The following is a 12,670-nucleotide window of genomic DNA, read 5'->3' on the forward strand; positions in this document are numbered from 1 at the left end:
ATTATGCTGGCCATATATACAGGGGGTTGCATAAGTTGGTATACAGGGGGAACATTTTCAAACAGTCTAATTGCAAATTTCGTGAGGCAATTTTGAATGAAGAAACACAAGGAGATTATAACTTGGTCCGATGAAGCCAACATCAAATTCTCAGGTGCTGTTAATAGGCACAACTGTGTTTATTACTCAACAGAAAACCCCCCTGCAAAAATGGAAGAACAGTTGAATTACCCTGGGGTTACAGTTTGGATGGCCCTTTCATGTAAAGGGGTAATTGGACCTTTCTTCTACAATACAATGGCTACCTCAGACCTGTACCTTAACATGCTCCAATATTCACCACAGTTAGTACAATATTCTCCAAAAGACCCTTGTTCTCACCAAAGTTCCCAAGGTTCCCTCAGCGGCAGGTGTGTATGTGTGCATACATAATGTGAACTCCTACTCTGAGGAATGTACAATGTCTCCGTGCTGTGGCACCCCCCCCCCCCACCACCACCCGTAGCAACTTTGCAACAACATTAACTCAAAGTGGTAGAATCAGAATTTTTTTTTAAATGTATCTACTTGCTTACAATATATTGGATCAAATTCGGCCGCCAATTTCTGGCAGCAGCTTATTCCCCTCCCTGATCTCACTGAAATAAGAATGCCTGGGTGAGTCTGGGGAGATATGGGTGTTTGACCAACACCTATCTCATGTGTATGGCCACCCGTTTACACGTGGTGAAAACACGGCATATTTTCCATCCAGAAATTCACAGGGCCCCCATAATAGTGACAGACACATTATTTCCATAAGAAACTATCACCCCTCAAAAGCCTCAGGTGTTTTGCTACTATAAGGCATGGGCATAGCCCCCAAGAGCATCCTGTCAAACTACCCATATACAAGCCAGCCACAGAGCCCTGTGACTGCCGCCAGAGTATGCAGACTTTACGCTTACCTTTTTCACTGCTGTAGTTTACCCTACTAGAAGGAAATGATTGTGCGGAACCAACAAGCAGGCCACTTACAGTAGCTCCTAACTCCTGTTTTAAAATGAACACAAGTATCTCGGCCCTGCGGAGGCAATCTGTGAAAGATCACTATTGCGGGAACAGTGGTCAAGGATAAAACTAATGGGACTTTTATATACATAACTTGTTCTTCTTTGATGAAAAAAGTGAACTTAAGGCCCTTTTACACCAGCCGTTAATCGGCCGATGTGGTGAGCGCTGATCAACGAGACATCGTTGATCGCTGCTCGTTTGCTCCTGTCACACTGAGCTATGGATGGGGACCAGCGGTCGTTACTCCGATCGCTTGTCCCCATATGTTATTATCATGTCGGCAGCGCGTCTCCCTGTTTACACATGGAGATGTGATGCCAACAACAATAAGATTTTCCTTTTTTAACCCCTTCCCTCTTTAGCCACTTTTGACCTTCCTGACAGAGCCTCATTTTTCAAATCTGACATGTGTCACTTTATGTGGTAATAACTCCGGAATGCTTTCACCTATCCAAGCGATTCGGAGATTGTTTTCTCGTGACACATTGGACTTTATGTTACTGGCAAAATTTGCTCGATATGTTCAGTATTTAATTGTGAAAAACACCAAAAATTAGCGAAAAATTTCAAAAATTAGCATTTTTCTCAATTTAAATGTATCTGCTTGTAAGACAGGCAGTTATACCACACAAAATTGTTGCTAATTAACATCACCCATATGTCTACTTTAGATTGGCATCGTTTTTTGAACATCCTTTTATTTTTCTATGACCTCACAAGGCTTAGAACTTTAGCAGCAATTTCTCACATTTTCAAGAAAATTTCAAAAGGCTATTTTTACAGGGGCCAGTTCAGTTGTGAAGTGGTTTTGAGGGCCTTATATATTAGAAACCCCAAAAAAGTCACCCCATTTTAAAAACTTCACCCCTCAAAGTATTCAAAACAGCATTTAGAAAATGTCTTAACCCTTTACACATTTCACAGGAATTAAAGCAAAGTAGAGGTGAAATTTACAAATTTCATATTTTTCTGCAGAAATACATTTTTAATACAATTTTTTTTATAACACAGAAGGTTTTACCAGAGAAATGCAACTCAATATTTGTTGCCCAGTTTCTGCAGTTTTAGGAAATATCCCACATGTGGCCGTAGCGTGCTACTGGACTGAAGCACCGGCCTCAGAAGCAAAGGAGCACCTAGTGGATTTTGGGGCCTTATTTTTGTTAGAATATATTTTAGGCACCATGTCAGGTTTGAAGGGCTCTTGCGGTGCCAAAACAGTCAAAATCTCCCAAAAGTGACCCCATCTGGGAAACTAGACACCTCAAGGAAATTATCTAGGGGTACAGTGAGCATTTTGACCGCACAGGTTTTTTACAGAAATTATTGGAAGTAGGCGGTGAAAATTAAAATCAACATTTCTTCAAAGAAAATGTAGGTTTAGCGATTTTTTTTTCTCATTTCCACAAGGACTAAAGGAGAAAAAGCACCGCAAAATTTGTAAAGCAATTTCTCCCGAGTAAAACAATACCTCACATGTGGTAATAAACGGTTGTTTGAAGACACGGCGTGGCTGAGAAGGGAAAGAGCACTATTTGGCTTTTGGAGTTCACATTTAGCAGGAATGGTTTGCGGAGGCCATGTCACATTTACAAAGCCCCTGAGGTGACAAAACAGTGAAAACCCCAAACAAGTGACCCCATTTTGGAAACTACACCCCTTGAGGAAATTATCTAGGGGTACAGTGAGCATTTTGACCCCACAGGTTTTTTGCAGAAATTTTTGCAAGTAGGCTGTGAAAATGAAAATCTACATTTTTTCAAATAAAATGTAGGTTTAGCTAATTTTTTTTCATTTCCACAAGGACTAAAGGAGAAAAATCACCATAAAATTTGTACAGAAATTTCTCCCGAGTAAAACAATGCCCCACATGTGGTAATAAACGGCTGTTTGGACACACAGCGAGGCTGAGAAGGGAAAGAGCGCCATTTGGCTTTTGGAACTCAAATTTAGCAGGAATGGTTTGCGGAGGCCATGTCACATTTACAAAGCCCCTGAGGGGATAAAACAGTGGAAACCCCCCACAAGTGACCCCATTTTGGAAACAACACCCATTGAGGAAATTATCTAGGGGTATAGTGAGCGATTTGACACCACAGTTTTTTTGCAGAAATTATTGGAAGTAGGCCCTGAAAATAATAATCTACATTTTTTCAAAGAAAATGTAGGTTTAGCTAATTTTTTCTCATTTCCAGAAGGACTGAAGGAGAAAAAGCACCACAAAATTTGTAAAGCAATTTCTCCCGAGTAAAACAATGCCCCACATGTGGTAATAAACGGCTGTTTGGACACACGGCAGGGCTTAGAAGGGAAAGAGCACTATTTGACTTTTTGAGATCACATTTAGCAGGAATGATTTGCGGAGGCCAGGTCACATTTGCAAAGCCCCTGAGGGGACAAAACAATGAAAACGCCCAAAAAGGGACTCCATTTAGGAAACTACACCTCTTGAGGAATGCATCTAGGGGTGTAGTGAGCATTTTGACCCCACAGATGTTTCATAGAATTTATTAGAATTGGGCAGTGAAAATAAAAACAGTCCTTTTTCTTCAATAAGACGTAGCTTTAGCGCAAATTTTTTCATTTTCTCAACAAATAAAGGAAAAAAAGAACCCAACATTTGTAAAGCTATTTCTCCCGAGTACGGCAATACCCCATATGTGGTCATAAACTGCTGTTTGGGCAAACCGCAGGGCTCAGATGGGAAGGACCGCCATTTGGAGTGCAGATGTTGCTGGATTGGTTTCTGGGCGCCTGTGGGCCCAAAACAGTGGAAACCCCCCAGAAGTGACCCCATTTTGGAAACTACACCCCTCAATGCATTTACCAAGGGGTGTAGTGAGCATTTTAACCCTGCAGGTGTTTTGTAGAAATTAGTGAGCGCTCAATGTTGCAGAGTGAAAATGGGATTTTTTTCCATAGATATGCCAATATGTGGTGCCCGGCTTGTGCCACCATAACAAGACAGCTCTCTAATTATTATGCGGTGTTTCCCGGTTTTAGAAACACCCTACATGTGGCCCTAATCTTTTGTCTGGACATATGACAGGGCTCAGAAGTGAAGAGTACCATGCGGAGTGGAGGCCTAATTTGCCGATTTACAAAGTATTGGTTCACAACTGCAGAGGCTCAGATGTGAAATAATAAAAAGAAACCCCTGATAAGTGACCCCCACTATGGAACTGCACCCCTCAATGCATTTATTAAGGGGTGTAGTGAGCATTTTCACCCCACAGGTCTTTTCCATAAATGAATGCACTGCGGATGGTGCAAATTAAAAAAAAATATTTTTCCCTAGATATGCCATTCAGTGGCAAATATGTCATGCCCAGCTTATGACGCTGGAGACACACACCCCAAAAATTATTAAAAGGGTTCTCCCGGGTATGACGATGCCATATATGTTGAAGGAAACTGCTGTTTGGGCACGCTGTAGGGTTCAGGGCCGAGGGAGCACCATTTGGCTTTTGGAGAGCGGATTTTGCTTGGTACTATATTTGTTTGAGTATTGCTGGTGTTTTATAATGTGGGGGTACATGTAAGCGGGGCGGAGTATATAAGGGGCATAGTCAGGTGGTATAAAAAAATAAAAATAATCCATAGATGTGTGTTACGCTGTGAAGCAATCCTTTCTGCACATGCCGGTGTCGCACTGATAAATGGTGTCATTTCTTATCCCCCTTTTGGTCCACACTCCGCGCCTTTGTAGTTTGGGGAATTTTGCTAGGAAGTGTTGTCCTGGTATAATACGGGCACCGTCGCTTCCAGCGGATATGTTTGGGCCCTCCCCTTCCTGGTTCCCTAATTTTAGGTCCTTGATAAATCGCCTCTTGAAACAGAAGAAATGTTCCCCTCGGGCACAACTGCATATTTTTTTATTTCCTGACTTATTGGAGCCATAACTAATTTTATTTTTCATAGACGTATCGATATGAAGGCTGGTTTGTTGCGGGACGAGCTGTAGTTATTATTGGTACCATTTTGGGGTACATGCAACTTTTTGATCACCTTTTATCCTATTTTTTGGGATGCTAGGTAAACAAAAAAACGCAATTCTGGCACAGCTTTTTTTGTTTTTTTTATACAGCGTTCACCACGCATTATAAACTACATGTTAACTTTATTCTGTGGGTCAGTACGATTCCGGCGATACCTAATTTATAGCACTTTTTTATTTTGCACAATAAAATTACTTTTGTAAAAAGAATGTATTTTTTCTGTCGCCAAGTTGTGAGAACCATAACGTTTTAATTTTTTTGTCGACGGAGTTGTATGAGGGCTTGTTTTTTGCGGGACGAGCTATAGTTTTTATAGGTACCATTTTTGGATACGTGCGACTTTTTGATCACTTTTTATTGTAATATTTGTAGGGCAAAGTGACCAAAAAACAGAAACTCTGGTAACGTTTTTTACGGGTTTTTTTTACGCTGTTCACCGCGTGCAATAAATAATATAATATTTTGATACCTCCGGTCGTTACGGTCGTGGCGATACCAAATACATATGGTTTATTATTATTTTTCAATAATAAAGGACTTGATAAGAGTAAAAGGGGGATTGTGTGTTATTTGATTACTTGAAACTTTTATTATTTTCAAACTTTTATTTTTGGCACTTTTTTTTACACTTTTTTATACTTTTTTTTACACTTTTTCTCAAGTCCCACTAGGGGACTTGAAGGTCCAACGGTCAGATTTTTTTTTTTCTAATACATTGCACTACCTATGTAGTGCAATGTATTAGATCTGTCAGTCATTCACTGACAGCAAGCCGTTTAGGCTTCGCCTCCCGGCGGGGCCTAAATCGGCTTCCGTAATGGCAGAGCAGGAGACCATTGTGTCTCCTGTTGCCATAACAGCAGTCGCCAGTCCCGATTGCCTGTCAGGGCTGGCGATCTGCTTGTAATCGCTACGATGCAGCAATCGCTTTCGATTGCTGCATCGAAGTGGTTAATGGCAGGGATCGGAGCTAGCTCCGGTTCCTGCCGTTACAGGTGGATGTCAGCTGTACAGTACAGCTGACCTCCACCGCTGATGACGCCGGATCAGCTCCTGACCCGGCGCCATCTTGCCGGCAGCTACGGAAGCCGATCAGGCTCCGCCGCCGGGCGGATCTTGACCGGCTTCGGTGCTAGGCAGACCGGGAGGCCAGTATTAGGCCTCCGGTTGCCATTGCAGCCACCGGAACCCCGGCAATTTCATTGCTGGGGCTCCGATGAGCTGCAAACACCTTAAGTGCAGCGATCGCGTTTGAGCGCTGCACTTAAGGGGTTAATGGCGGGGATCGAAGCTAATTTCGGTCCCCGCCGTTACAGTCGGATGTCAGCTGTAAGATACAGCTGAGATCCGACGATGATGGCACCGACTCAGCTTCTGAGCCGGTGCCAAACGTTTGACGTACATGTACGGCATTTTGCGGGAAGTCAATGCTTTCCATGACGTACATGTACGTCAAATGTCGGGAAGGGGTTAAAACGATACGATTAGCAGATGAAGGGGCATTTGCTCGTTCATCTGCTGATCGCTACCCTGTTTACACAGGGCAATTATCGGCAACGAGCGTTCTATATACGCTTGTCTGCCCGATAATCGCCCCCTTTAGTATAAAATAGATAGGCCTGTTTGTAATGCCATATACATTTTTGAGAAGAATAAAATGACCGTTATATTGACAACAATTTATATTTGTTTCTTTGAATGGCTTTTCCCATTCAAGTGGTTTACTACGTCATAAAATACTGATTGGTGTACATTCAGACACTATGATCCCAAGACCGTGAGAACAAGATAGTCATTCAGCGTTGTCTATAATTCTATATAATTTATTTGAATGGAAAGTAACTGCTCGTGCACGACCTGCAGTCCACCCGAACCTAGTTGCTAAACCCCGACTGACCAGTGTTTTATGATATGTCTTATTGACTTTCTATTAAACCCTTTTGTGGGGAAACCCTTTTAAACCTCTTTTCTCTGATATTTAATGATTTATGCAAATGGTGAAATGACACATCACTAGACTATGAACATGATTAGTAGAATCAATAGAATTAAACCTATATTACTAACAATAAAGGGTGTTAAAAGAGAACCCAACAGTGAGAAGCTGCAAACCTACATGGCAATAATAATAATAATTCAAATTTAAACACACCCCAAAAACAATAGAAAATGGGATAAATAAACCAAACCTGAATTCTAACATGGTTTGTAGGTCAGACAAAGCTGCTGTTGTATAGAACAAACATTGAGGGTACAATATTTTTCATGAGGGTTGGAAGACAGATTTAAAAAAAAAGAGATGATCCCTTTCATGCCGACAATCTGTAGATTCACATCCTATTCGCATATACCCCGTGCTGATAGGACGTGAATCTGCAGACCTCTGCTTCTGCCGGCATAGCGCTGGGGAAATCGCTCTGACGCCAGCGGTGTCAGGGTCCCCAGCAGCCTGATCTCTGACAGCCGAACCGATTGGTTCGGCTACAGAGAATAGGATCACTGTTATTAACTGCTTCCTGACCGCCCACAGTAAATTCACTTGCGCTTGTTGGGCTCTGTGCAGCGCCGCCGCGAATTCACAGTGGGTGTTAAAAGCGCGATCCGGGTGTCTCATAGTGCTGACACCCGGATCGCGCTGTTAACCCCTGCCTATGGTCCCGGAGACATGATCAGGACCTGGTTGGTTCAGGTCCCGATCATGTGATCTCAGGGAAAGTTTGTTGTCACAACAAACTTTCCCGAGGACAGATTGCGGGTGCTGCTGTTGGTTGGATGCTACATAACTATGATGCTAGGAGCCCGGCTCCCTGCACTGTGTTCGGTCCGGGACTTGCGGCCGAAATACGTTCTGTCCTTTACGGACGTAATGTGCTCGTGTGAACCCAGCCTCAACATCACACTGACAGTTTATAACACGTTACACTACCTAGGTAGTGTAATGTGTTATAGCAGCCATCAGTGCTGCAGGTCTTCAAGTAAAAAAAGCAACAAAAAAAAAGTTAGAAAAATGTTTTATAAAACATGTTTTTTTTCCTATAAGTCTTTTATTATAGGAAAAAAATTAAAACATTAAAAAAGTACACATATTTGGCATCACCGCGTTCGTAACGACCCAAACTATAATATTATTTTTCCCACACGGTGAACACCACAAAAAATAATTAAAAAATAATGCTAGCATCACTATTTTTTTGGTCATCACCCCTCCCAAAATATAGAATAAAAAGTGATCAAAAAGGCGCATATACCCCAAAATAATACCAATAAAAACTGCAACCCATCCCGCAAAGAACAAGCCCTTACACAGCTTTTTTGACTGAAAAATAAAAAAATGATGGCTCTCAGAATATGGTGACACAAAAAATAAATAATTTTATAGAAAAGTGATTTTATTGCGCAAATGCCACAAAGCATAAAAAAACTATATACATATGGTATCGCCGTAATCGTACCGACCCGCAGAATAAAGTAAAATGTCATTTATAGCGCACAGTGATTACTGTAAAAAAAAAAGGACAAAAAACATTGTCAAAATGTATGTTTTTTTTGTCACTTTGCTTGCCAAAAAAAATCTAATAAAAAGTGATAAAAATATCACATGTACCCTAAAATGGTACCAATGAAAACTACAGATTGTAACGTAACAAATAAGCCCTCGCAAGGTTCCGATGGAGAAAAAATTAAAAAAAGTTCTGGCGCTTAGAATATAGTGACAGAAATTGTGCAGAGTGTCCAAAAGCGGATAAGATTAGGCATCATTTATCAGTGCGACACCAGCCACACATCTATGAATTATTTATTTACCCCATTATTATACCCTGATGTACTCTGCCTCTCTTACATATGCCACCACATTATAAACTGAAATACCAGCAAAACCCCAAACAGAACAACTACCAAGCAAAATCTGCGCTCCAAATGGCGCTCCTTCCCTTCTGAGCCCTGCCGTGAGTCCAAACAGCAGTGTATTACCATATATGGGGTATTGCCGTAATTGTGAGAAATAGCTTTACACGTTTTGGGGTACTTTTTATTCTTTATTCCTTGTAAAAATTAAATCTTTTTATATTTTTTCTGAAAAAAAGTAGATTTTAATTTTCACAGACATATTCCAATAAATATAGCAAAAGACCTGTCGGGTCAAGATGCTAACTATACCCCTAGATAAATTCCTTGAGGTGTGTAGTTTCCAAAACCACTTTTGGGGAGATTCCACTGTTTTGGCACCACAAGACTTCTTCAAATCTAGCATGGTGCCTAAAATATATTCTAAAAAAAGGAGACCCCAAAATCCTCTAGGTGCTCCTTTGATTCTGAGGCCGGTGCTTTGTCTATTACCATACTTGAGCCACACGTGGGATGTTTCTAAAAACTGCAGAATCTTGGCAATAAATATTGATTGCGTTTCTCTGGTAAAACCTTCTGTGTTACAGAAAAAAATGTATTACAAATGAATTTCGGCAAAAAAAATGAAATTTGTAAATTTCACCTGTACTTTGCTTTAATTCCTGTTAAACGCCTAAAGAGTTAATAAACTTTCTGAATGCTGTTTTGAATACTTGAGGGGTGCAGTTTTTAAAATGGGGTGATTTATGGGGTCTAGCTAGTACATAAGGCCCTCAAAGCCACTTCAGAACTGAACTGGTCCTTGACAAAATAGCCTGTTGAAATTTTCTTGAAAATGTGAGAAATTGCTGCTAAAGTTCTAAGCCTTGTAATGTCCTAGAAAAATTAAATAATGTTCAAAAAACAATGCAAATATAAAGCAGACATTTGGGGAATGTTAATTAGCAACAATTTTGTGGGGTATTACTATCTGTTTTACAAGTAGATTACATTTAAAATGAGAAAAATTATTATTTTTGCAAATTTTCTTTACATTTTGGTGTTTTACACAAATAAGCTATGAATTGACCAAATTTTTCCAATAACATAAAGTACAATATGTCATGAGAAAACAATCTCTGAATCGCTTGGATAGGTAGAAGCATTCCGAAGTTATTACCACATAAAGTGACACATGTCAGATTTGAAAAAATGGGGCTGGTCATTGGGGCATCGATGACCCTTGGTCCTGAAAGGGTTAAACTAAGATCTGGTGACTATGCAAGAAAATGAACTCAATGAAATGGTTAGCATGAGATTATGTGATTTGTGACGTGTTACCCTGCTGGAAATAGCCATAAGATGATGGGTAGACTGTGACCATAAAAGCATGCACATAATCAGCAACAATAGAAAGGTCGTGGCATTTAAATGCTAAGTACACCTTTGAATGGATTTCTTTAATTAAATAAATGTGTTTCCTAATTGACTTTTATAAAAAAAAAAATTACTTTTTACAAAACAGCTTCTATGTATCCTGTATAGAAATGGGCCTAAAACTACAAAAAAAATTGATTTCATAAAAACAATCCATTCAAATGTGCGCATAACCTTTACACAATATTCGACTGATATTAAAACAATTGTCCAGTTTGTTGAGGGTCCCCCAACAATTGGCTTTACACAGTGGCACAATCTGAGCAAAATATATTGGGCACTGAAATGGCATATCTATGGGAAAAATGAATTTCTGGAAAACACCTGTGGGGTAAAAATACTCACTACACCGCTAGATCAATGCCTTGAGGGGTGTAGTTTCCCAAACAGAGTAATTTCTCAGGGTTTTCCACTGTACGGGTACCTTAGATGCCCTGAAAATGAGACGTGGTGCTTGAAGCCATTCCAGCAAAATCTCCCCTTTAACAGCCAAATGGTACTCCTTCACTTCGAAGCCCTGCCATGTGCCTAAACAGCAGTTTATGACCACACATGAGGCATTACCGTACTCGAGAGAAATAGCGTAACAAATGTTGGGGTACTTTTTCTCCTATATTCTCTTAAAACTACTTATTATTGGAAAAACGTATATTTTTCATTTATAACTCTGTAGCGCTTGCGGCCGCCGTTTGCGGCTATCCGGCCTTCTCTAGCGGCCGCCAGCATGTTACCTTCTTGTTGGCGTCCTGCTCCTCCCCGGGGATGCTGCCATGTACTGGTCTCCTCTGTGCCTCGCTCCCTACTTAAGTCTGTCCTGCCCTCCTTAACTCTATGGGGGGGCCCTATGTACGGAGAACTACAGGGGGCACTATCTACAGGGGTCACTATCTACTGTGGGCACTATCTACAGGGGACTCTATAGGGGGCCCTATCTGCAGAGGCCTCTACAGGGGCACTATCTACAAGGGTCACTATCTACATGGGACTCTATAGGAGGGCATATCTTCAGGGGCTCTATAGGGGGCACTTTTTTCAGCCTGTAGACTACAGGGGGCATTATCTACATGGGGCACTATCTATAGGGGTGCTATTTACAGCCTGTAGACTACAGGGGTACTATCTACAGGGGGCACGATCTACAGGGGACTCTATGGGGGCACTATCTACAGGAGGCTCTATGTGGATCACTATTTACAGGAGGCTCTATGGGGATTGCTACCTACAGGAGGCTCTATGGGGAGCACTATCTACAGGGGGCTCTATGGGGGCACTATCTACAGGAGACTATGGGGAGCACTACAGGGGGCTTTATGAAGGGCACTATACAGAGGGCTCTATGAGGGGCACTATCTACAGAGGGCTCTATGAGGTGCACTATCTACAGGGGTCTCTATTAGGGGCACTATCTACAGGGGTCACTATGATGAGCACGATCTACAGGGGGAACTGTGTGTGATGCTTTACAGTGTTTGACACAAAATGTTTTAATGGACACAGTGTATGTTATTATATTCAGCAGCACAGTGTATGGTACTATTATATTCAGTGATACAATGTGTAGCTCTATTATATTCAGAGGCACAGTCTATGATGCTAATATATTGAGAGGTATAGAGTGTGGCACCATGAGAATTTTATCTTCATGTATAGGTGCGGAAATGTTGCAGAAAAGTGAGCAGCCAAAGACATCTGAGCGGCAAACTCTGCAGAAATGAGTCGGCATAGAGGTCCTGGACTGGATGGAAAAGAGAAAAAGAACGACTCTAATCTGAGATGTCACCTGTGAGTCACTAAATGTAAATGTTTATTCTCCCTGTGACTGATTAGTACTGTAGTCACTGTATGATCTGCAGCCAGATGATGGGTGTATTGTTCTTTTTTGTGAAACAGCAACTCCTAGCACATCCTTACCATTGTTCAGGCCATATTGGGAGCTGTAGTTTTATGTTGTACAAACTTATATGTCAGGGGTTAAACTGAATTTGCAAATGCTCTGTACTCAGCTTTGTTCTGGTGCTGTATTTATATACTGAGCTTGGTTCTGGTTTTGTATTTATTTACTGGGCTTCGTTCTGGTTCTGTATTTATGTACTAAGCTTTGTTCTGGTGCTGTATGTATGTACTGAGCTTTGTTCTGGTGCTGTATTTATTTACTGAGCTTTGTTCTGGTGCTGTATTTATGTACTGGGCTTTGTTCTTGTGCTGTATTTATTCACTACGCCCTGTTCTGGTGCTGTATATATGTACTGAACTTGGTTCTGGTACTGTATTTATGTACTGGGCTTTGTTCTGGTGCTTTATTTATGTACTGGCCTTGGTTCTGGTGCTGTATATATGTAATGACCTTGTTTCTGGTG

The sequence above is a fragment of the Rhinoderma darwinii genome, chromosome 7, assembly GCF_050947455.1.
Source record: "Rhinoderma darwinii isolate aRhiDar2 chromosome 7, aRhiDar2.hap1, whole genome shotgun sequence".
In the NCBI taxonomy this organism is placed as follows: domain Eukaryota; kingdom Metazoa; phylum Chordata; class Amphibia; order Anura; family Rhinodermatidae; genus Rhinoderma; species Rhinoderma darwinii.